Consider the following 26,430-nt stretch of genomic DNA (forward strand, 5'->3'; position numbering starts at 1 on the left):
GAGCTAAGCTGTGCGATAAGCTGTAAAGGTTCACCCATAGGACACTGATAAAGATGAGGAGCCTTCAGCCTCACGACCATCAGGAGGTGGGACAAGACCGATCCTCTAGCAATACGTCGCTGAGATACAAAGTATACCAGGATTGACACATATACGGGAACCAGAAGAGTATATAATCAGCTACTTTCGGGAAGTGGGTGCGCGCCGTTGGCGGAGCAAAGACTCCCCGGCCGCCCAGCGCTGTTTTGCTTGCTGCCGCTTGCTTAATAAACCAATTTGATTAATTGGACTGGTTCCTGTCAATTATTGGGACACAATCTATAACAAATTTGGTGCCGTGACTCGGATAGAGACAATTTGGCTGTAAACCTCACGGGGGAGGCGCCCCGCTGAGTAAGCGGCCCCTGTTGAGGGTTTTTTTACACCCAAAACCTCTACCGACGAACTCGAAATTCGACAGCAAACAAATAAAAACCGGTAACCCCGTAAACTTTGTGCACGAAGACCCGAACGAAGACTCAGGAGTGAGTAAGTATAGGCCGGTTATCCGTTCGGTTGGGGTTGGGTATCCCGGAGTGTGCCTGTGTGAGACGTCCCCTTGAGGACGAAGCAAGTGCGGACCCCTCAGTAGTGCGGTTCCCATCTCCCGCGAGGGACTGGGCCACAAACAGGGGGAAGCGATTGTGTGTGTGTGTGTGTGTGAAGGCACTCCGGAAGATGGGACAGAAGAAAAGCAAGCCTTCTGATCCCATGGGTGGGTCGGTGCCTAAGGTTAGGTTACCCCAGATACCGCCAGACAGTCCGTTAGGAATAATGATTAAATATTGGAATGATTACCCTTCTAGGCAGGGTAAAGATAAAGCAAAAATGATACATTATTGCATGGAAGTTTGGGGTGGGAAACAAATTAGAGGTGACCACCTGTATTGGCCCGTTTTTGGGTCCTTTGAATATTGGATATGCCAGGCTTTACATATTTATGTTTATTCCAAGGAACCCTTTAGCCTGGAGGAGGGTGAATATGCACACTTATGGATAAAGTCAGAGACTAGAGTAAATCTTTATCCCTTGAGAGAGAAGAAACAGGGGGGTAGGAAAAAGACCCGGAACGAGGATGAAATCCCTACCTCACCCCCCTCTTATGTACCATCAGCACCACCGCCACAGCCTTCACCTCCCCCAACAGCGCCAGACTTTATCAATACAGATTCTCCCTCTGGTTCTCCTGAAACTAGACGAGTAACTCGAAGTCAAACTAGGATGAGGGAGGATAAAAGTAACTTATATCCGCTGAGAGAAGTTGCTATGGGGGGAGCGCAACCTGGCATGGGATATGTTTCTGTTCCTCTGCACTCCGGGGACGTTAGAGAGTTTAAGAAAGAAATGGGAAACTTGTTAGAGGATCCCCTAGGAGTTTCAGAACGGGTAGATCAGTTCTTAGGACCCAACATTTATACCTGGGAAGAACTGCAGGCCATATTGGGCATTTTGTTCACTGCAGAAGAAAGGGAAATGATCAGGAGAGCTGGGATGAGGATCTGGGACCAACAACACCAACAGGGTCCGGCGGCAGATATTAAATGGCCTCTTCAGAGACCTAATTGGAATAACCAAAACGAAATAGACAGAGGCCATATGCAAGATCTGAGGACAATAATTGTCCAGGGGATAAGGGAATCTGTCCCTAGGGGACAGAATATAAACAAAGCCTTTAGTGAACATCAAAGGAAAGATGAGACCCCTACAGAATGGTTAGAGAGATTGAGAAAGAACCTCCAATTGTATTCAGGGCTGGACCCTAGTACACCGGTAGGACAAGCCTTGTTAAAAACCCAATTTGTAGCTAAATCATGGACGGACATCAGAAAGAAGCTGGAGAAAATGGAGGATTGGCAGGATCGGGGTTTGGATGAATTGTTAAGGGAAGCCCAGAAAGTGTATGTCCGCAGGGAGGAGGAAATACATAAGAAACAAGCCAGAATGTTGGTAGCTGCAGTCAGAGAAGGGCAAAGGATGTCAACCCCTGGAAAAGGGTTTGAAGCTCGCCATACAAGGCAGGAGACTCGAGAACCTTTAAGAGGTAGAGAACGGGGAACTGTGATTTGTTTTTATTGTGGAGGAAAAGGGCATGTTAAAAAGGACTGCAGAAAGAGAAAGATGGATGAGAAAATGTTTAAAGAAGATTAGGGGTGTCAGGGGCTCTATTTGCTGGGAACCCGAGAAAAGATAGAGCCCTTGATAAAATTAAAAGTGGGTCCCCAGCAACAAGAAATTGAGTTCCTAGTGGACTCGGGAGCAGAAAGATCTACCGTTCAAAAATTGCCCCAAGGATGTAAAATATCCTCGGCGACTATACAGGTCATTGGAGCAAAAGGAGAACCTTTTGAAGTACCTGTAATAAAAGATGTGTTTTTTGAAACCCATTCTAAGGTAGGGATTGGGTCCCTGCTGCTCATGCCGGAAGCAGACTATAATTTATTGGGGCGAGATTTGATGATCGAATTAGGAATTGGTTTGGAAGCTAAAAATGAAACACTAAAAATTAAACTGTGTCCCTTACGAGTAATAGATGAAGAGAAAATAAATCCTGAAGTCTGGTATACTCCGGAAACAGTAGGTAAGTTAGATATTGAACCCTTTTCAGTAACAATAAGGAACCCAGAAATACCAGTCAGGATAAAACAATACCCCCTTCCTAGAGAGGGGAGGCTAGGTTTGAAACCTGAGATCCAAAGATTACTTGAAAAGGGGTTACTAGAGCCCTGTATGTCTCCTTTTAATACTCCCATCCTGCCTGTAAAAAAACCGGATGGAAATTACAGGTTAGTACATGACTTACGAGAAATTAACCGGAGAACAATAGCTAGATTCCCTGTGGTGGCGAATCCACACACCCTCCTTAGTCAAATAGGGCCCGATAATCAATGGTATAGTGTAGTAGATCTGAAGGATGCCTTCTGGGCATGCCCTCTCAAAGAAGATTGCCGAGATTACTTTGCTTTTGAATGGGAAGACCCAGATAACCATCGGAAACAACAATTACGGTGGACGGTATTGCCTCAAGGGTTTACCGAGTCTCCGAACTTGTTCGGACAAGCCTTAGAACAAATCCTGAAGGGGTATGAGTTAAGTGAAGGAGTTACGCTGGTCCAGTATGTGGATGATTTGCTCCTAGCTAGTAATAGCGAAGAAAAAGTGAGGCAGGAAAGTATTAAGTTACTAAATTTTTTGAGTTTACAAGGATTGAAGGTATCAAAATCAAAACTACAATTTGTTGAAAAAGAAGTAAAATATTTGGGACACAGATTAAGCAAGGGAACTAAGAAATTAGACCCCGAGAGGGTGAATGGCATATTGTCATTACCGACTCCTAGAACCAAAAGACAGGTTAGGCAATTATTAGGTCTCTTTGGCTATTGCAGGCAATGGATTGAGAACTATAGCAAAAAGGTGAAGTTCCTCTATACCAAATTAACTAAGGATGGGTTATTGAAATGGTCGGAGGATGATGATAAACAATTAGAAACACTAAAAACTGATTTAGTAAATACCCCAGTTTTGAGCCTGCCAGATGTAAAGAAACCATTTTATCTATTTGTCAATGTTGATGAAGGGACCGCATTTGGGGTATTAGCACAGGAATGGGCAGGAAGCAAGAAACCTGTGGGATACCTATCTAAACTCCTGGACCCCGTAAGTAGGGGTTGGCCCACCTGCCTTCAAGCGATAGTAGCCGCAGCCCTTTTAGTAGAAGAAGCCCATAAAATTACCTTTGGAGGAGAATTGAGGGTTTTATCACCTCACAACATCAGGGGAATTTTACAACAAAAAGCTGACAAATGGATAACAGACGCTCGGCTCCTAAAATATGAGGGCATTCTAATCTCCTCTCCCAAACTGGAACTCGAGGTAACAAGCGTGCAGAATCCAGCACAGTTTTTGTATGGGGAGCCGAGTGACAAAATAAATCATGATTGCCTTTACAACATTGAAGAGCAAACGAAAATCAGACCAGATTTAGATGAGGAAGAACTTGGAGAAGGAGAAAAGCTATTTGTAGATGGATCATCCCGGGTAGTTGAAGGAAAGAGAAAATCAGGATTTGCAATCATTGATGGAAAAACATTTAGTGTAATAGAATCAGGACCTCTGAGTCCTAGTTGGTCTGCACAGGCTTGTGAACTATATGCTGTATTAAGAGCCTTGCAATTTTTAAAAGGTAAAATTGGAACCATATATACTGATTCAAAATATGCCTTTGGCGTAGTGCATACTTTTGGAAAAATTTGGGAAGAAAGGGGTTTAATAAATTCTCAAGGAAAAGGATTAATACACCAGGAATTAATAATCCAGGTCTTACAAGCATTACGAGGACCAGCGGGAATAGCCGTAGTACATTTAAAAGGACACCAAAAAGGATTAAGCCCATTAGTCAGAGGAAACAATCTTGCTGATCAAGAAGCAAAAAGAGCGGCATTAATGATGATCCAGACTAAAAGAAGTCGGGAGGACTGTATAAATTGTGGAAAGGAATCAGACGAATTCCCATGTTATGAGTGTTGGAAGGATTTTGGAATCGATGCAGTCCCCTGCAGATGTCTAATTTATGATGAATGTGACAACCCCAAGTATAGCCATTGCCATCTACACGGAAAAATTTACTCAATCCTGAGTTTTACAGTACAGGAAAAAGATAAGCTGACTCAGATGGGAATCAGGGAGACAGAAAAAGGAAAGTGGAAACTCCCAGATGGCCGGGAAGTTCTCCCAAAACCTTTGGCTTTGAAAATTATGCAAAAATTTCATAAGGACACCCATTGGGGAACTCAGGCGCTAGTGGATCAGTTTGCCACAAAGTATATGTGCATTGGTGTATACAATATAGCAAAAGGAATAGTTAGCGAATGTATGACATGCAAAAGGGTCAATAAACATCAGTTACGGGAAAAAGCCCTGGGGGGGAGAGAACTGGCTCACAGACCATTTGCTAAAATCCAGCTAGACTTCACTGAACTTCCAAAGGTGGGACGATATAAATATTTATTAGTAATCATAGACCACTTAACCCATTTTGTGGAAGCATTCCCGACAGCTAGAGCCACCGCTCAAACCGTAGTGAAGACTTTGCTGGAAAATATAATCCCTAGGTATGGATCCATTGAGGTAATAGACTCTGATAGGGGCTCCCATTTTGTTTCAAAAATAGCAAGGGAAGCTCTCTCCTCTTTGGGGACAAAATGGGAATATCATACTCCCTGGCATCCACAAAGCTCGGGAAAGGTAGAAAGAGTAAATGGGGAAATAAAGAAACAGCTCACAAAATTGATGTTAGAAACTAAGATGTCATGGGTAAAGTGTCTCCCCTTAGCACTACTGAATATAAGAACACAGCCCCGAACTGATGTAGGAATTTCCCCCTTTGAAATGTTATATGGGATGCCATATGATTTAGAAATTCCGCAGGACCACCCCCAACTTGAAAATTCACAAATTAGACCTTATATAATTCAACTTATGGCTAGGAGAGTAAAACTGCGGAATAAGGGCTTAGTAGTACAGAGACCCCCCTTGGATGTAGCCATGCATAACATAAAGCCAGGAGACAAAGTGCTAATCAAATCATGGAAAGAGTCCTCATTAACCCCCCGTTGGGAAGGGCCCTATCTCGTTTTACTCACCACAGAAACAGCCATCCGGACAGCAGAGAGAGGCTGGACCCATGCGAGCCGCGTAAAAGGACCATTAAAAGACTATTCTTGGGAAGTGACAAGCCCGCCCGGAGATCTGAAGATTGCCTTCAGGAGGTTGTAAATGGACACACAGATAACTGTGGTACAAGTGAGCGACTACAGCATATGGGTGGGGTACGGTTACGTTGATACAGGGGACATAAAAATCAAGTGGGACATTCCGAGCTGTAACTGTTATCCTTTTTATTTGTTTTATTTGTAAAGGGTGTCGAGAAAGGTGGGGGACCCATTGCCGTTACGGGATACCCCCCCCGAGGGGTTTGCCAGCCTTGTGGGGACAGAGAGCGTGAGCTCACCAAATTGGCTCTAGACATAGAAATATTTAATGGTGAAATCCAGGAGCAATCCAGTAAATCGCAGGAGATATTTGCACAGGGTATTAAACCCAAGTACTATTGCTATCACCCTAGTGATTAAAGTGTTTTGTCGCAAGACACTTAAAGGGGTTCAGTGTGATTCACCTGAAATGCACAGAAATAAGCGACTTTTCTCCTGAAGACTACCCCTGCTGCCGAGAAGATGATACCCCTCGTGGCTCGAAACAACCGAGTCGACGAGCGAGGCAGAGGAGTAAAATGCTGTGGAGAACAGTACCCAGAGAGTGGGACTGTACCAAGACACTGTGAGGACTGCCTCAGTGTTAACCAAGGGAATCGCACGAAACACCCCGGGAGGAGTGATAGCACTGGAAAAGACTGGGTAACTGGAGTTAGTGCTCAAACTAAACTTATCAACCGGCCGGGTTTCCACCCTTCTTGACACACTCTAATTCTGATTCTATTAAATCTTGTAGGTGTACACGGATACTCTCACCAACCATTTAAATGGACACTGAATAGATGGGAGGACCAACATATAATTCAAACTGTTATTACTCCTGGAGTACCAGTGTTTAAAACACAGCTGTGCGAGTTAGCCCCCATGAAACCCTGTCAGAATCTTATGGGGTATTATCTGTGTCCAAGTTCTAATTCAGGAAGAGCATATTGCAACGCTCCCAACCAATATTATTGTGCTTATTGGGGTTGTGAAACGATTGCCTCCAATTGGAGCCCGGGAGCAGGGCCAGATAAATACCTAAAGGTTACTTGGGGTCCTCAGGGGTGCACGCCCGTGCCTATTCAATCGGTCCTTCGAGGAAGTATAGCACCTAAACCTAAAGGAAAAACTTGTACACACCTGGAATTAATAATACAACAACCCCTGGATGAGGGATGGTTACTGGGAAAAACTTGGGGAATACGATACTGGGAATCTGGAACTGACAGAGGAGGGCTTATACATATAAAAAAGGAAATAATTACCAGTGACCCTGATCTGGTGGGACCAGATGAAGTATTAGCAGAGAAAATATCTCTCCCATCAGACACAGAAATGTTTAATGAGACAGATGCCAAAAATAGCACAACTGCAGCAATTAATACCCGAGGCAATTCTCTTTGGAAATTGGTGCAAGCCAGTTATCAAGTATTGAATGCTACTTATCCAAACTTGACAGAGCACTGCTGGCTGTGCTATAATATTCAACCACCTTTTTATGAGGCAATTGGGGTAACTGCTAACCCTAAACGAATCAATGGGTCAAACCCCTCACAATGTCTGTGGAAAAAGGAAACCAGTCAGAGCCAGGGAATTACATTGGCTCAAGTAAGCGGGCAGGGGAGGTGCATTGGGAATGTGCCCCACAATAAGAAGCACTTGTGTAAAGCTATGATCCCCTTGAATAGGAAGCCACCAGCTGACTGGTTATTACCAGCAAAGAATACCAAATGGGTCTGCTCCTCCATTGGAGTAACTCCTTGCTTATCGCTGAAATTATTCAATGAAAACCAGGATTATTGTATCCAAGTGTTAATAGTTCCTAAAATTATATATCACCCAGAGGAATTTGCCTATGAATATCAAACAGTCCCAAAACACCATTTGAATAAACGGGAACCCTTTACAGCCCTAACAGTAGCCACGCTGGTAACTTTAGGTGTAGCTGGAGTCGGTACAGGGACAGCCTCCTTAATTCAACAAAATAAACAATTCAATTCCCTTAGAGCAGCTGTAGATGAAGACCTAGAAAAAGTAGAGAAATCTATTAGTGCTTTAGAAGCCTCCCTGAGATCCTTATCAGAAGTAGCATTACAAAACCGTCGAGGACTGGACTTATTGTTTGCACAGCAAGGGGGGTTGTGTGTTGCTCTAGATGAGGAATGCTGCATATATGCAGATCACACTGGAGTAGTTAGAGACACCATGACAAAACTACGAGAAGGATTAGAAAAAAGAAAGAAAGAAAGAGAAGCACAGCAAAATTGGTATGAATCTTGGTTCAATTATTCCCCATGGATGACTACCCTATTGTCTACGATCGCGGGACCTATGATACTATTAATTTTGGGATTAACATTTGGTCCTTGTATATTGAACAAATTAATTGAAATTGTAAAGGGCAGGCTGGAAGCTGCCCATTTAATGCTTATCAGGGCTAAATACGAGCCATTAGATAAGGAATCGGCAATGGAAGAAACATTAGCTTTAAGTTACGCTGAACTCCAAAGATTTGATGAACAAAATGGTAAAAGAAAAAGGGGGGATTGTAATAAATAAAATTATGTTTGTTAATCAAATCAGGCTTTCTTAAAGGCTGGTGAAAAATTACAAAGTTTTGACCCTTCACATACTTAAATCACAAGATATCTAGTGTGCTTTGACACCTCAATACCTAAATCACAGGCATCTGGTGTTCTTTAACACTTCAAAGGGAAGAGCTAAGCTGTGCGATAAGCTGTAAAGGTTCACCCATAGGACACTGATAAAGATGAGGAGCCTTCAGCCTCACGACCATCAGGAGGTGGGACAAGACCGATCCTCTAGCAATACGTCGCTGAGATACAAAGTATACCAGGATTGACACATATACGGGAACCAGAAGAGTATATAATCAGCTACTTTCGGGAAGTGGGTGCGCGCCGTTGGCGGAGCAAAGACTCCCCGGCCGCCCAGCGCTGTTTTGCTTGCTGCCGCTTGCTTAATAAACCAATTTGATTAATTGGACTGGTTCCTGTCAATTATTGGGACACAATCTATAACATTGGTATTTGGTGTTTTAAAGATATTTTACAGATCTATGTCTTTTAATTACTCTCTTTGAGTCTCCTGCCCCAAATTGTTTTATTTTTTCCCCTCAATAAACCGTGTATTCGTAAATTCTAACTGGGGATTGGCTGCTGTTATTGGAAACACTAGTGAGCATTGAACAAGTGTCTCACCCGAAAAGTCAGTGCCGAAGTTCACTGCTCCTCTGTGAGAGGCGAGCGCTGCGTGCGGACCTCTTGGCAGATCCCGATAAGTTAAATTCACTCCAAAAAGGAGATATAATAGGTCGCAGATCGCGACAATTGGGTGTATGTGACAAGAGGTCAGGGACTGCCCTGTGTCTGTCACAGCTAGTTCTAGCCTGTTCAGCAACAGACCCACCACAAGCCAAAGCTGAGCAAATCAGAAAAGCTGGTGGCACCTTTGTGAAAATATTTTTTAAATGGGAGAAGACACCAGAGGGAGAGTGGAACAAAACCAAGTGAAAAACAACAGAGGGTACACCAAGGTCAGAATAGAAAGAGCTACACAGCAGAGCAAGTATTCCTGAAGGAACTGCAGTCTGCAGAGGATCCAATGCCAGAGTATATTCCTAAAAGGACTACAGCCTGTAGAGAACCCATGCCAGAACAGAGAAAAAGTGAGAAGGAATGAGCAGCAGAGAAAAGCTGCTATATGACAACCGTAACAACCCCTGACACTGCACCACTGAAGGGACTGAGTGTAACTTGCAGACATAACAAGGGGAAGAGTTTGGAGTGAAGCCCAGTCTGGGAAAAGGAGGAAGTGTTTTCCTTAAGTGTGTTCTCCATAAGTCTTTTGATATTTGTTTTGTTTGTTTCCCAACACTTGAATCAGTATTTTTTGTATTTATTCTTATATATAAAAATTGACAATAAATTAAATTACCCAAGTCCATTTTGCCCATGAAAATTAATTGGTAATCTAATCTCCCTGTCTTTATCTTGATGGACAAGCTTTCTTACTCTTATTCTTCCTATTTTCTCCCTCCATCCAGCTGGGGGAGGGGTGAAAGAGCAGTTGGGTGAGTGTTTGGCTGTTAGCCAGGAACAAACCACCACATCCCTGCTTCATATTTAAATTTGCTCACCCACCCACCCAAACATACAGTCTCCCAGAACTGTAGTTAGAGGCCTCAGCATGACTGACAACTAGGATGTTTATTCACAGCAAAGACTCCTCGAGTAATTGCCATTTAGAAATGTAAATTTAATCCAATATTGATAGAGCTATTTTTCTAGTCATATGAAATAGAATGCTTGCCTCATCATCCTCTCTATACAAGCCAACACTGAGGGTAGGAGTGAATCTTCCCCCCCTGCCCCAACTTTAAACAAGTGAACTTTTAGGACAGCACATAAATCAGAAGAGAGGTTGCTTGTCCTCTTGTCTTATAGCTGACACCTTATCAGTAAAGTATGTTTACACATATAAATTGGGGGGGGAACAGAAGAGATGCAATTCACAAATGCTGATAACAAAAAAAAAAGAAGATACATTAGTCACCTGAGGAGCCCCCAGCAGTCAATAGACTATTAGAGATTTCTATCTTTCTATCTTGATTGACTTCTGAAAAAAAGCCTTTTCCTCAGTAGAGATAACAGTCTGGGAACTGAGGCAGCTCTCCCTACTCACAAGACATCAAGCATAAGTACCCAAAGGTCTCCAGTTTCTAAATATGTCCAACACCTGTGTACTCTCCCTAACTCTAAAAGCATTTAAGAGTTAGATTTTTAAGGAGTATTTGCACCACACAAAAGAGACAATTTTTTCTTAAGCTGTTTTTTTGAAGATACTCCTGTCAGCATATATTTTAACAAATCAGATCTCTTATAACTGCAGTTCCACTGATGGTAAATCAATCATTAACAAAACTTCATGTCTTCTTTCAACATTAAAACAAAGATCTTGACTGCCCAAAATAAATAAAAGATTAAGGAACAGGATGGGCAAACAACCACCCAGAATCATACAGATGTAGCTGACTGTCTTTTGAGTACATGATGGTTTAGACAACTGTCCTGGTTTGAGCCAGAATGAAGCTAATTTTCTTTTTACTGATTTTTTTTTTTTTTTCCTTCAGTGAACTCTCTTTTAAGCAGCACACTTACTGAAACTAGCAGCAAGTTTTCCAGCTAGTGGACTGATAAGGCTTGAATGTTTATAGTTACTGCGAGAGACCAAAGACACTTTGCTCCACTTGTTGAATCTTCTGCTTTGGATACTAAAGGAGCAGAAGAGTCATATCCACAACCCTCCCATAGGGAGGAGTGGACTAGATGGACAGCAAAATTGGCGAACAAGATTATTCCATGCATATATACGTAACACTCGGTATAAATTCAGGGATCACAGAAGTCAAGCCCTCCTTCTTCCCTTCTCTTCCATCCATGGCTGGCATCCAAGGAGTACTCCATCTATCCATCACCGTTGATCCCTAGGCTCATGCGTTCCTGACCCTGTAACTCTACCCTCAGCTCCTGTCTGCTCTGCCACTATCTTCGGCAGTGCTCCAGGACATTTCGGGACTGCTCACAGGTAAGGAGTTGCTGGGGATGGGGGGAGGTGATAAGGGTTTTGCACATTCCTGCACATACTTGTATATATTTGTACATATTTTAGTATTTAGTTAAAGCTGTCTAGTTTAGTTTTCAATCCAGAAAGCCTCTCTCCTTATTTTCTCTCTCCTTTTCCTACCTGGGGGAGGGAAAATCGAGAGCATTGATGTCATTGGTTTAATTGCTGATCCTGAGTTAAACCGTGACAACAACCAACATCCTCCAAGCCTTATTTTCATTATTTGTATCATTCCTAGAAAATGACAGTGTACTCTCCAAACATTTTACAATTCAGGTTGAAGACCAGAAATAAGTTACAGACATACAGAAGAACAGACAAAATGCTCTTCAGTATGAGAGGTAATTATCTAAGCATACCAGAGACCTAAGCACTGTACTGAATTTTAGTAGACGTTATGTTTGACGCAGCATTTGAAAAAGGATAGCAAGACTTTGTGCCACAGATAACCATCATCTGGATCCAGCCATTCAGCTAATTTTCAGTCCACTTCATCATCCCTTGCCTTTGCAAAATCTCTCCTTCCCCCTGTTTGTTCTCTAATCCCATCACCACACATAAAACAGTCTCTTAGATGAGTCAACAGGTGGTGTAGGAAATTGAGGCCAGTATGTGGTGGCTCCTCTACTGGTAGCAGTCCCTTTAGAGTCAGACTTCTTGGCCCCTGCTCAGTCTACCACTCAAGCTCCTGCTCTCCTGTTCAAGCATGGTTTTCTATCTCTTCTTTCCTCTGCTCTGGTGTTATTTCTTTTCTTCCTGCACCACAAAGTTAACCGATTGGCCCATATTTGTCCTGCTGAGCTGGCTGGAACCAACTGTAACCATTACAGGGTAGTCAACAACTTTCTCCCAGAGGTTACCCCTGCAGCCCCCCTCCCCCCCCCCCAATTATGCCCAATATAAACCATCACAAGGGAACTATTCCAAAACATGCTTTCTTCTATGCTGCTGGGAACTTCCAGATTTAAAAATCTCAACAGCAAGCATGAAATTATACAGTGGAGTTAAGATACCTTTTTTGAAGATACTAGGGAAGATTTTTTCATCAACAGAGCACATACTAAACTAGGAAAATATTTTTTGAAACAGAAATATTTATTTGATCTTAACACATACCAGACCAAAGTCTGATACCCAATATGTCTTTCAGTTGTTTTTCTTCGGATAAGAGGTCATGATCTAGTAAAGTTAATTTATACATGTAAATGTTATAAATACAGGTTCAGAAAAAAAGTAATTTATATTTTTTGAAAGGAGGGTCAAGTTAAGGTGTAGATAGGTGAATTTTTTTTTTTTCAGAAATCAGCACAATGGCAGCTTAATATACTTTTGAAGTCAGCAAACAGTACTGAAAAAGCAAAGCTTAATTCTTCATTTTACAAGTGACTGACAGCATCTGGGCAAAGTAATATCATCTCACTATTCTGACCTAATAACAATCTGGGGAAAACAAAGAACCTGCCAAGCAATACAGTGGATAGAATTTAAAAGCCTTTGAGGTACACATTCAGAGGGAACTGTCATCTTAATAGGCTACACTCAAAGTTACATAGGGAACTTTGGATTTAAGACTGACTACCTCTGAACCACTAGGAAGACTGAAAACAGAAGGATGAGAGATCAACCAGTGACCTTAAACATGGCAACACATTTTATTGGAGCACTTTCATCCTAAAGCATTTCCAAATTTGCAGATACAAGCAGTCTTAAGCTTAAGCAGGCAGATAGGCTCCCCAAAACTCTGACACTAAATCAATCAGAAAACTCTGAAAAGGAACATTAAGACTAACCAGGTTACCACACATCACTGATGACTCCCAGGAAATGGAACAGTGGGTATTGAATCCAAAGCACTTCAATTAAAGTAGTTGGCACTGTTAGTGCAAGGGAGCTATCAGCTACAACATGCATACAGCTATGTCAGAAGTGACAGTGAAAATAAAGAGATTACTTCAAAGATGGCAAGTAGACTCAACAATTGGTCACAATGATAAAAATGTTCTCGCTATAAATGGCTACTGTAAGTCAACCATATAAAAACAACTGGAACATTATTACTAGACAAAGAGATAAAGTCCTCTGTTCAAACTACCACCTGCAATTGGAGGTCTAAAGATCAGCAGCTCATCTGCATATTAAGCATTGTTGAAATCCATAGAGCTACTCTTAAAATTAAGATTTAATGTCACCATTATTTGGAGGTGCAGACCTTGAATAGCACATAAGAGCATTCAACAATAACATTTTTTTTTAAAGACACTAAAAGCTAACCTCAGCGAAAAAGACTATAAAACCCTACCTGTACATGTTTACAGTATACTGTCAGTAACTCTTTTACAGATAAATCTCAAAAAAAAATCCCATCATAAAAGATAATTTAACAACATATCTCAACCACTTTGCAATAATTTCAAGTATTTGCAATTAGGTTACATATAAATCTAATATATTCACCACAGTTTGTTACAACAATTTATAATGGTTCCACAACCTTCTGAAATACATACAATAACGTTTTCAAGCAAGCAAGTCAAACAAGATCTCGCATAACATGGATTTACAGCAGTTTTATAATGTAAATTACACAAAAGAAATAAAAAGACAATCTCCGCTTGTAGAAACCTTCTCCTCAACATCTCTGATAGCTAAATCAATTTACCTCCTAAATTCTGCATGCCATCAGCAAATTCACATTTTAGATTAAGACAGAAAGTTAAATCCAACCACCATTGCATGGTGAAAACAGTAATAAGTACTGTATATTATTCAATTAAATAATTTCACCATTACTTGAAAATTACTTTAGTGATCCCAGGCACATTTTTCCACTGTTCATAAAGTTAAAATTAGATAACGAATTTGGTTATTTGTTTACAATAGTTAAGAGGAACCGAGTGCTGCACAAATCTACTGACATACCAAGTTACAGACTTTTTCCTGACTTTTTCATCTAGAAGTATTATAGTTGGCTTGGGAGCCATGACATGAATATATAATCCAAAATACAATTTAGATTACTCCACTCAAGTTTTACATTGTGGTAAACTCAATACTATATTTCTCCTTCAGTTAATCAACACTTGTTAATGGGGATGGAAAAAGTGAGAGAAAAAGCAAACATAGAATAAATAAATGATTAATATATGATACTTAATTCTAAAATTAAAATGCAGTAACTACTTCTGTCTCAATAAAAACTACAATTATTCTATGGCAGTGCTTCTCCCCTAGAAGCTTCCAAAACAAAGTAGCCAAAGTAAAGAGTTAGGACATTACTTTAGGCACTGCTCTGATAGAAATCATGGCTACCAATGTGTACATGCTTTGAATAAAGACTGCGCTTTTAAATATAATCTTTTAAAAATTAAACATTTGCTATGAGTTACAGTAACATGTTTAGAAAGCATCACATCCACTGCACCTTGAGCATACATTCTTAAATTAAAACCTAGATATGCTGTTCCCCAGCAAATCATTTTAATATAAGCTATTTTCATCAAAGCCAGAAGGGGATACTCTGAATAACCAAGGTTGTGAGGTGCTGAACTGAACATTTATTTACCTTGTGTTAGGAGAGGTCAGAAACATTCTGTCTTGGAATTCAGTATCACACTTTAAAAAATATATGCATCATGTTAAGAAAAAGTGCTCCTTTTAACAACAACAAAAAATGCTTGTTTGTGCTATTGTCATCACAAGAGCAAATTAATCTGTGACAGAAAACTAACAACACAAAGACACCAAATAAGTGTTAATTCCAGTTTTATATCCTGTGATCTGAGAGCTATTTAAGATACTGACAAGGAGATACTGAGAAAGCCAAGAAACCCCCAAAAACCTATACAATAATTTTGCACTACACAATACCTATTTAAACATAACTAGTTCAGGTCTTATTAAAGACTGTGCCGAACTGAAACCTTATATTGAACTACATCTTAAAATGAAAGAAATGGCACTAGATCATTTAACAAGCACAATACATTTCATCTCTTTGATGTTCACTTAGGTGCACCAGCCCTCCCTCTCCCCCCAAATAATACGTGCATTCCAATCAAGCCTCTCTCAGCAGGGCTCAGCCAATTCTCCCCCTCCCTCCAGGCCTTGCTAGGTTCCCAAATCCCCCGATGTTAGGTTTCATTTTGTTGTAAACAGCAAAACGAAAGGAGAAAGACTCCAAAAGCGAGGATCCTTACCCTTGAAATCCCGCCATGCGCAGTAAGGAGGGTGATTTTTTTTTTTTCTAATAGAAGATGAAGGGGAAGAAACAAAAGCATAAATGCAAGAGAGGCAGCTAAGCGGCAGAGGCAGAGGGAGAAAGAGGAGAGTCTGGTGAAGGAGCGAGGCGAGCGTCAGCCATGTTGTGTGTGTTGGTCCAGTATTTACAAGCCTGCAACTGCAGCAGCGTTTTGAGTCTGGATGAGAGTGCAAAGAAGGGAGGGGGAAAAAAAGGAGAGGAGGGAGGAAAGAGAAGGAACCGAGGGAGGAGGATAAAGCGGCAGCGGCGGCAGCAGCAGCAACAGACAAAGGAACCGAGCAGAGCGTGCGCGCGCGCACTCTCTGTGTCCCAGACAGCGGCAGTGGCGTGTGCAACCCCAGCGCTGCCAGCCCGGCGCGTTAGCAACTCTCCCAGCTCCAGCCTTTGGCTACTGCGGCGCGGCCAAGCCCCACCACCACCCACCCCCCTCACATCCCCTTCGCCCTATGTTCTCATTCTCGTGAGGGATGAGGATGGATGATAGGGCAGAGGCATACCTCCTTCCACTTCCCCCAACGTGCACTATCGACAGAGAGGCTTATCTGCCGGGAGCCCCTCGACAGGCCTCAGCATACAGTACAATAGTTCCACAAAGAGGAGGGGGGGATGCGCAGCTGCGACCTCTCCCCCTCCAGCAAGGTATGAGTGGGGTGGTGGACAGCGAGAAGGGCCGTGCCAAAGGAAGGCAGCAGTCCCCCGGAGCCCGGAAGAGTGGGGGTTGCCAAGGTGCCGAGGCCCTACGTGGGACGGGAAGATAGGAACGGCAACACGAGCCCTAGGGCCCCCACTCTCGCCCACTTCCCGCGCCTTCCGGGCGGCCCCCTGAGGCGGGCAGCGAAGAAACGGTAACAGAGACGGAACACTGCAAGTATATAAATAACATCAGCCTCGGGGGAGGAGAGGGAAAGCTAGGAGCAACGACTCTCTCCGGCTCTACCCAGTACTAGACTAGGCTAAGCCAGGCCAAGGGCGGCGCGACAGGCTGCGCTTTCCCGTCCCGTGTCCCCCATTCCTCCCCTCCCCCCGCATTCGCTACTCACCTGCTGGGTGTGGATGGGCGCCTGGGATTGCCAGGAGGACAGCCTAGAAGCGTTAGCGCTGTAGCCGCAACAGTTTTCCTGTCTCACTACGCCACTCAGATTCTTTGCAGCAGTAGTAAGGACAGCCGCTCCCCTTGTCTCGTTTGTCCCCCTCCGCCGTCACCACTGCTGCCTCCTGTTTGCCTCTGCCACATTTGAATCCTCCTCTCCGTACACGAGCTCCACCGCCAGGATAGAAGCCTCCTCACCTTCCTGCCAAATAGTGAGCTATCCGCATCGAAACGTTCAAAACACAGGGCCGAACACCGCCCTCCTCCCTTCCGGCAACGTGCAGGCGCACCGCAAATCCCGAACTGCGACAGGAGCACAGGAAGCAATCCAACAGTACTCGCTAGCGCGCAGTCGCACTTGTAGCTGCTGATGCTCCTCCTCCACTGCTGTCTCTCGGTGCTCCGTCGCCGGTCGTAGCGGAGGGTGATGTGTGCTCCACCGCAGATTGTTCTCTGTTGGCCCTTCTCCAAACACAGGCCACTAAGCTCTGGAGCGGCGAACATCCGCCTTTCCTTTCCCGTCAGTCCGCCCACCCACCGCGGTGGGTCCAGTGCTGCCTCGTAAAGTGGCCACAGTGCTTTATGGCAGTGGTACCGCTTCCCTAACCAGGCCTTGGGGAGACAGCAGCTCTCCGCCGCCCCCTCACCATCATAGGAAAGAAAATGCGTAGCTATCATAAGAAAGAGAAATCCGCTATGGATATCCTGTGTTATGAAACAGCCCATGTCGACTGAGGAGAGAGGCTAGGACACAAATTATAGAATTACAAAGATAAATATTTATTCATGTGCATGAGATGTCTCAGTCAAATTGGGTGCACCCAAGGGATATTTCTTTAGGGGTCTTATGCCTTACACTACAAAGGTATGATATGAATCATCCAGTTACCTACTAATGCAAATTTCTAATTATCCAATCACAAATGTGGTACAGCATAGCAACATACAGTACAAAAATATATTTTGTAGGTCTTGCAGCATCATTATCAGTCAGTATCTTTGTGGTTTACCTGTTAATCCAGATGTTTCTGTCATCAACTTCTGCAAAGTTATTAGGCATCAGCAATTCATGTTTCTCTTAGATATGGATCCTTCAGGTAAGGAAACCTCGGTTCTCACAAAAATTCTTAGTTGATTGCTTGTCCTTAGTAGGGGTCTTGGGTCTCCAGATAATGATGCAGCAATTATACACTAATAATGTTCTTAGCTCCTAATGATTGTGTGGTCTTGATCATTTATTTTACGCCTACCAGAAATTAAAATTAAGATACAGACAAAATTATTAAAATAAGATGTGCTGTCACCAAATCATGGTCTATCATATTTTCTCCATTATTCAAGGATATAATTTCAAGAGCTGTTCATAGCTTTAGATTGACAAAGAACAAAATGGAAAGTAGACCTTGGCAGGTATAGCATGACATGATATGACGTTTTTCTGTTACAATATCATAAGACAAAGAAACTTCAATGTGTGGAGACAGCCATGAAGGGTTGTTTATTTGAGCTGAGAAGAGTTTGATTGAAGGACATCATATTGTGAAACCAAAATGCAACTTAACCTAATTAATAATATCCTGAAAATTTTCTTTTTTTTTTTTTTTTTTAATGCTGTTGTCACCCAACACTACGGGGACAGATAGGTTCTTCTGGGGATCCTTGGCAGAATGATGACAACACTAAATTGTAGTTACAATTAAAGCTTTCTTTTTTATCAGAATTTTTTTATTAGCATAGCATAGAATCTTATTATTAGAGTAGCACGGGATTTTTAAAAAGCAGAATCAGCATAGCACAATTTAATAAATAGAGTAGCACAGGATTTTATAGCACAGCTTAGCTTATGGTTTCTAATCACCTGGGCCCTCTGCAGTTGGGGTCAAATCTTAATACTTGGCTTGCATATCATTTTAACAATCATAAATAAACTTGAAATATGCAAAAGAAAATTAGTCACTCAATCCTTGGAAGAAGCAGATAATGATGGAGGCATCCCTGACCACTGGAGGATCACAGGTTTTGTCATCCAGCAGCAGTTCTGGTCCAAGTCCCACTTAGGACTTGTAACTGCTTGCTTTTATAGACAATGCTCTGTGTGCTGCTACATTTCCCTGTTCTGTGTCAGGGTCACCACCACCTGGTTTGGCCAGGTGCCTGGGACCTTCAAGGGCAGTAAGGAGAAAAGTCTGCCTGATGCCCAGAAATATAGAGGCCAATAGGGAAGGGGAGAAGTCTGCCTGGTGCACAGGACCTTCAAGGCCTGATGAGGAGGGGAATGGGGACTAATATGTGACCAGCTCAGTCACAGAGAAGGGCCATTTTGCTTATAAAATGGCATTAGTTATGCTAACCATATTATCAGGGGTCAGGAGCAGGAGGTACCAGTCACAGCTGTACATAAACTTCCTAGTCTTTTTGAATGCTTCAAAGTACAGAATCAAAGAATTTTCACAGTTGGAAAAGACCTCTAAGATGACAGTCCAACCGTCAACCCCAGAAAAAAAACAACAAACAACAAAAACCCCACCATGCCCACTAGAACATGTCCTGAAATGCAAACTCTACATGTTTTTTTAGTACCTCCAGGGATGGTGACTCCACCATCTCTCTGGACAGCCTGTTCCAGTGCCTGACTACTCTTTTGGTAAATAAATTCTTCCTGATATCTAGTCTAAACCTCCTCTGGTGCAACGTCAGGCCATTTCCTCTAGTCCTATTCTTATTTACATGGGAGAAGAGTCGAATGCCCACCTCCTTGCAACCTCCTGTCACTGTTTGACTCAGGATTGGCAATTAAAACCAATGACAACAATGCTCTGGATCCTATCCCCCCCTCTCCCAGGTAGGGAAATGAGAGATTAAGGAGAGAGACTTTCTGGATTGAAAACTAAACTTGACAGCTTTAATTAAATACTAGTGATAAAAGAAAATATGTACAAATATAGACAAGTATGTGCAAGAATGTACAAACCCCCTAATGCCTCCCCCCACCCCCAGCAACTCCCATGGCATTCTCTTTAGCTGTAAGCAGTTCCGAAAAGTCCCAGACCACTTCTGGAGACAGCGGAAGAGCAAACAGGAGCTGAGGGTAGAGTTACAAGGGTCAGGAACGCATAAGCTTCAGGGATTGAAAGAGATGGATAGACTTGAGACCTCCCTGGACTCCGGCCATGTGTGAGGGACCAGGGACCAGCCCTCCGGACCTACTTTGGGAAATGGTATTGAAACCCCATTGTAGCCCCTGCTCATATGCATCCCAAAAGGCCTGCCTGGGAGGATGGAGACTACAGCAATGGCCTGCATACCGCCTTGGGCCTGCATAGATGAGATAACACTTGAGATAAGGACAATGATAGAGGGGCCTAAGTAGGTCCACTCCAGCTGCTCACACATGTATGGCTCAATCACTCGTACTCTAGGCCTGTAAAATAGGGGCTGCAATGGTGGGCTTTGGGAGTTTCATCTACACTGACCATGGACACTGACCCTCCCCATTGGCTGGACCAATGTCGCTGGATCCAGGACCAGTGTTTTTCCTGTCCTCAGTCTCTCTCTTTCTTTATCTCTCTCTTTCTCTCTCATCTTCCCCCCACTCCCTCTCACCTTTTTCTTCTCATCCCCTTTTCCTTACTTGATATATATATGCAGGTGGTTTTGTTTAGGTTGTTCAACATTAACTCCTACTAGTGTAATAAATGTGTTATTTGTTATAAACAGACCTTATGTGTCGCTACACCTTAATCTGATCAAGGGGTATTGGACGGTCGAGCTTTTACTTGGACCGTAATACATTTACTCTCTTTGGGAAAAGACCAGGTCTGAGAGAAGGATTTTGGGCCCAGCCGCACCTCAACTCCTCTCTGAAGGAAGTCTAGAAAGCAAGGGGGTTCAGTCCTAATCTCCCTGGGCTGCTCAGTCTGAGTTGCGACACGTACAGGATTGGATCCAGCCGCACCTAGGCTCCTCTATTGCAGCAGGAGTTTAGAAAGCAAGGGGGTCCAGTTCTAACCTTCCTGAGTTATTAAATCCAGGCCGTGTCACCATAGAAGAAAGAGAAGGGAAGAAGAAGAAGGGCTTGACTTCCGTGATACCTGAATTTATACTGAGTGTCACGTAAATATCATAGAATCATAGAATCATAGAATCCTAGGGGTTGGAAGGGACCTCGAAAGATCATCTAGTCCAACCCCCCTGCCAGAGCAGGGTCACCTAGAGTACATCACACAGGAAGGCGTCCAGGCGGGTTTTGAATGTCTCCAGCGAAGGAGACTCCACAACCTCTCTGGGCAGCCTGTTCCAGTGCTCTGTCACTCTTACAGTAAAAAAATTTTTCCTGATATTCATCTTAAACCTCCTATGCTCCAACTTGTATCCATTACTCCTTGTCCTATCACTGGTCATCACCGAAAAAAGCTTAACTCCATCGTCTTGACACTCACCCTTTACATATTTGTAAACATTGATGAGGTCCCCCCTCAGTCTCCTTTTCTCCAAACTAAAGAGACCCAGCTCCCTCAGCCTTTCCTCATAAGGGAGATGTTCCACTCCCTTAATCATCCTTGTGGCTCTGCGCTGGACTCTTTCAAGCACTTCCCTGTCCTTCTTGAACTGAGGGGCCCAGAACTGGACACAATACTCCAGATGTGGCCTCACCAATGCAGAATAGAGGGGGAGGAGAACCTCTCTTGACCTACTAACCACACCCTTTCTAATACACCCCAGGATGCCATTGGCCTTCTTAGCCACAAGGGCACACTGCTGACTCATGGTCATCCTCCTGTCTACCGTGACCCCCAGGTCCCTTTCACCTACACTGCTCTCCAGCAGGTCAGCCCCCAACCTGTACTGGTGCATGGCGTTTTTCTTCCCCAAATGCAAAACTCTACACTTGCCCTTGTTAAACTTCATCAGGTTTTTCCCCGCCCAAGTCTCCAGCCTGTCTAAGTCTCTCTGAATGGCAGCACAGCCTTCTGGTGTGTCAGCCACTCCTCCCAGCTTGGTGTCATCAGCAAACTTGCTGAGGGTACATTCTGTGCCCTCATCCAGGTCGTTGATGAAGATATTGAACAACACCGGTCCCAGTACCGACCCCTGAGGGACTCCACTAGTCACAGGCCTCCAACTAGATTCTGCCCCATTGACTACAACTCTCTGACTTCTTCCTTTCAACCAGTTCTTGATCCACCTCACTGCCTGATCATCAAACCCATACTTGATCAACTTATCTACAAGGATGCTGTGGGAGACTGTGTCAAATGCTTTACTGAAATCAAGATAGACCACATCTACTGCTCTACCATCATCTATCCACCTAGTAATTTCCTCATCGAAGGCTATGAGGTTAGTCAAACATGACTTACCCTTGGTAAAACCATGTTGACTGCTCTTGATGACCCCCATCTCCTTGATATGTCTAGAGATAGTGCCAAGGACAAGTTGTTCCATCACCTTTCCAGGGATGGAGGTGAGGCTGACCGGTCTATAGTTACCCGGGTCCTCCTTCTTGCCCTTCTTGTAGACTGGAGTGACGTTTGCTATCCTCCAGTCCTCAGGCACCTCTCCAGTTACCCATGACTTACCGAAGATGATGGAGAGTGGACTAGCAATGACCTCCGCCAGCTCCCTCAGCACCCTTGGATGCATTTCATCCGGACCCATCGATGTATGGATGTCCAGATTATGCAACTGATCCCTAACCCAATCTTCATCTACTATGTCCTCACCTATCTTGACTACTTCTGGGGTTATATGAATCTGGGGCTCATGGGAAAAGCCTGCAGGAGTAAAGACAGGAGTAAAGACAGAGGCAAAGAAGGCATTCAGCACCTCTGCCTTCTTCATATCCTCTGTCACCAGGGCACCCACCTCATTCAGCAGTGGGCCTATATTGCCTCTGGTATTAGCTTTGTTGGCTATGTATTTGAAAAAGCCCTTTCTATTGTCCTTAACCCGACTTGCAAGGTTAAGTTCCAAGGAGGCCTTAGCTTTCCTAGTTGCCTCCCTACATTCCCTGACAACATTCCTATATTCCTCCCAAGTGACCAGTCCCTCCTTCCATGATCTATAGATTTTCCTTTTCCACTTGAGTTTGCCCAGCAGTTCCTTTTTTAACCACGCTGGTCTCCTAGCTCCCTTACTAGATTTTCTACCCATTGGGACACACTGATGCTGTGCTTGCAAGAAGTGGTCCTTGAATATTGTCCAGCTATCTTGAGCCCCTTTACCTTCTAGCACTCTGTCCCATGGGACTTCCCTTAACAATTGGTTGAGGAGGCTGAAGTTTGCTCTGTAGAAGTCCAGGGTTCTGGTCCTGCTGGAAATTCTGTTCCTCCCACACAGGATCCTGAACTCCACCATCTCATGGTCGCTGCAGCCAAGGTTGCCATTGACCACCACTGCTTCAATAAGGCCCTCCTTGTTGGTGAGCACAAGATCCAGCAGCGCTCCTCTTCTAGTCGGCTCATCCACCATTTGCATTAAGAAGTTGTCATCAATGCATTGGAGGAACCTCCTAGACTGTGAAAGGCTGGCTGTATAAGTCTTCCAGCAGATATCGGGATAGTTAAAATCTCCCATGAGGACCAAGGACTGCAGTTGTGAGGCTGCTTTCAGCTGCCTGTAGAAAGCCTCATCAACTTCCTCATCTTGATCAGGAGGTCTGTAGTAGACCCCCACAACTGTGTCACCCATACTACCCTGTCCTTTAATTCTTACCCACAGAATTTCAACTCGCCCCTCATCAGCCCCTGTACAAAACTCAATACATTCTAGTTGCTCTCTCACATAAAGAGCAACTCCACCACCTCGCTTCACCGACCGATCTTTCCTAAAAAGCACATAGCCATCCATGGCCACATTCCAGTCGTGTGAGCTGTCCCACCATGTCTCTGTTATTGCTACCAGATCATAACCCTTAGACCGCACACAGACCTCTAACTCTTCCTGTTTATTCCCCATGCTGCGTGCATTGGTGTACAGGCATTTCAGGAAGCAAGTAGAGCACATCGGTGGGACTAAATCCTCCTTAGCCCATCCTCCTACAGGCCCTGGTATGTTCCTCTTGGGCTTGTCCCTAACAGACCCAGTTTTCTCCCCTTCCCCCTTCACATCTAGTTTAAAGCTCTCTCAATGAGCCCTGCTAAGTCCTGCCCCAAAAGCCTTTTCCCCCTCTGGGACAGGTGCATCCCACCCACCACCATCAGGCCAGGTGTCTCATAGAGCAGCCCATGATCAAAAAAGCCAAAGCCCTGCCTTTGGCACCAGTCTCTTAGCCATTCGTTCATCATTAAACTCTTCCTGCTTATCTCTCCACCCATTCTTGCAGGAGGTATGGAGGCAAACACGACTTGTGCTCCAGACCCCCTAACTAGCCGTCCCAGGGCCCTGAAGTCTCTCTTCATTGCCCTTACATTTCTTGTAGTAATTTCGTCACTGCCAACCTGAAAAATCAGCAGTGGGTAGTAATCAGATGGATTTACCATACTAGAGAGTTTCCTTTTAACATCTCTAATGCGAGCCCCAGGGAGGCAGCAGACCTCCCTGTGGGATGGGTCAGGTCTACAGATGGGCCCCTCTGTTCCCCTCAGAAGGGAGTCACCCACCACAACTACCCTCCTTTCCTTCTTAGTTGAAGAAGTCCTAAGTCGTGGAGCTGAGCGACAAGTCCTAGGCGGTTCACTAGACAAATCTGTCACTCCAGCTTCATTTTCCTTTCCCTGAAGTTCCAAGACCTCGTACCTATTCTTCAAGGGCAATTCAAAGGATGGACGGAGTTGGGAGGGTTTTTTCTTGCCTCTCCGAGGACGGACCTCCCTCCATTCCTCCATGTTCCTAAAGTTCTCTCCTTCTGTCTGAGAACAGGAGGGGAGAGGATCCATCACTTGTTCTAGCATCTCTTCCTCCTGCCCTTGCCTCAGGGTTTGACTCCACCAATCTATTTCATTCTCACATTCTCTGATAATTCTCAGTCTTTCAACCTCCTCTGTTAGTCTAACCACCTGCCTGAGGAGATCATCGATTTGCTCGTACCGCACACACGCGGTGCCACTGGCTCCCTCTGGCACCAGTGCCAGGCTCAGGCACTCGCTGCAGCCAGAGACCTGCACGGCTGCGTGCCTGCTCAGAACCTCCGTCTGAGTTCCCATATCCTTCTTCAATACAGTTTTAGGGCGTGTTGCCACCATGCTAGAGAAATTTACTGGTGTTCTCTGCTTCCTGCCTCCACTCACGCCGCTCTCCCCCTGCCCTCGCGCTACTTCACTTCCTGTGACGGCCGCTGCCGCTCTGCGCTCTCACCGCTGCCGCCTGCTCTGAGGGAGCTGCCGAGATGGCCGCTTTTAAACCTTGCCGCGGTTCTCAGCCACACCCCCTGCCACGTCAGCCTTCCTGCTCCTCTCAGGATTCCCGCTCAGACTCGGGTCTCCTCGCTCTGCTCCGGCTTCGCCGTCTCCGGGAAGCCCGGTCTCTTCTCTAATCCTCAGTAATTAAAGGAGCAGCTCTCACCGCTGCCGCTCTGCGCTCTCACCGCTGCCGCGTGCTCAAATATGGGATGGAATAATCTCCTTGGCCAATTTTGCTATCTGTCTCTTCCCTATGGGAGGTTGTAGATATGGCTCTTGTGCTCCTTTAGTGTCTGAAGCAGCAGATTCAACAAGCAGAGCAAAGTGGTCTTGGTCTCTCATCAGTAAATATAAACATTCAAGCCTTATCAGTCCACTAGCTGGAAAATCTGATGCTACTTTCAGCAAGTGTGATCCTTAAAAGAGAAGAAAAAAAAAAAACAGTAAAAAGAAAACTGGCTTCATTCTGGCTCAAACCAGGAGCTCAAAACCTCCTTTCAGGTAGTTGTAGAGAACAACGAGGTCTCCCCTCAGCCTACTTTTCATCAAACTGAACAATCCCAGTTCCCTCAGCTGCTTCTCATAAGAGTTTTTCTCTAGACCCTTCATCAGCTTGGTTGCTCTTCTCTGGACATACTCCAGCAATTCAGTGTCCTTGTAGTGAGGGGGCCAGAACTGAATACAGTACTAAAGGTGCAGCCTCAGAAATGCTGAGTACAGGGGCACAATCACTTCCCTACTTCTGCTGGCCACAGTATTCTTGATGCAGGCCAGGAGGATGCTGTTTGCCACCTTTGCCACCTGGGCACACTGCTGGCTCATGTTTAGCTGGCTGTCAACCAGCACCCCCAGGTCCTTTTCCACCAGGCAGCTTTTCAGCCACTCTGCCCCAAGCCTGTAGTGTTACATGGGGTTGTTGTAACCAATTGCTGGACCCGGCACTTGGCCTTATTGAAACTCAAACAATTTGCCTTGGCCCATTAATCCGGCCTGTTCAGGTCCCTCTGCAGAGCCTTCCTTTCTTCAAGCAAATCAACACTCCTGCCCAGTTTGGTGTCATCTGCAAACTTACTTAGGAAGCACTCAGTCCCCTCATCCACATCATTGATAAAGATATTTGTCCTGATTTGAGCCAGGATGAAGCCACTTTTACTGATTTTTTTTCCTTCAGTAAGCTTTCTTTTAACTAGCAGCAAAGTGTTCCAGCTAGGACTGATAACAAACGCTGGAATGTTTGTTATTGCTGGGACTCCAAGATCATGTCTTTGCCCTGTCGGCTCAGACACTACTGGGAGATCTATGACCCTC

At 44.3% G+C, this 26,430-nt stretch overlaps 2 protein-coding genes across 8 annotated transcripts in view; one reads left to right on the plus strand and one right to left on the minus strand.

Moving 5' to 3' along the window:
- Nucleotides 1-17,145, minus strand: part of LOC127395200 (spindlin-Z) — a 149,678-nt gene extending 132,533 nt beyond the window's left edge. For 4 of the 7 annotated variants that reach the window (XM_051641780.1, XM_051641775.1, XM_051641781.1 and 1 more), the window contains exon 1: nt 16,734-17,145. The gene's annotated coding sequence lies outside the window, so the exon portion shown is untranslated. Of the gene's footprint in view, nt 1-14,997; nt 15,048-15,631; nt 15,851-16,733 lie in introns of all 7 variants that reach the window. The other 3 variants (XM_051641777.1, XM_051641779.1, XM_051641778.1) reach the window with 3 other exon arrangements.
- Nucleotides 1-26,430, plus strand: part of LOC127395183 (uncharacterized) — a 432,114-nt gene that overhangs the window by 139,041 nt on the left and 266,643 nt on the right. The window lies entirely within an intron of this gene.

The sequence above is a fragment of the Apus apus genome, chromosome W (genome assembly GCF_020740795.1).
Source record: "Apus apus isolate bApuApu2 chromosome W, bApuApu2.pri.cur, whole genome shotgun sequence".
NCBI lineage: Eukaryota > Metazoa > Chordata > Aves > Apodiformes > Apodidae > Apus > Apus apus.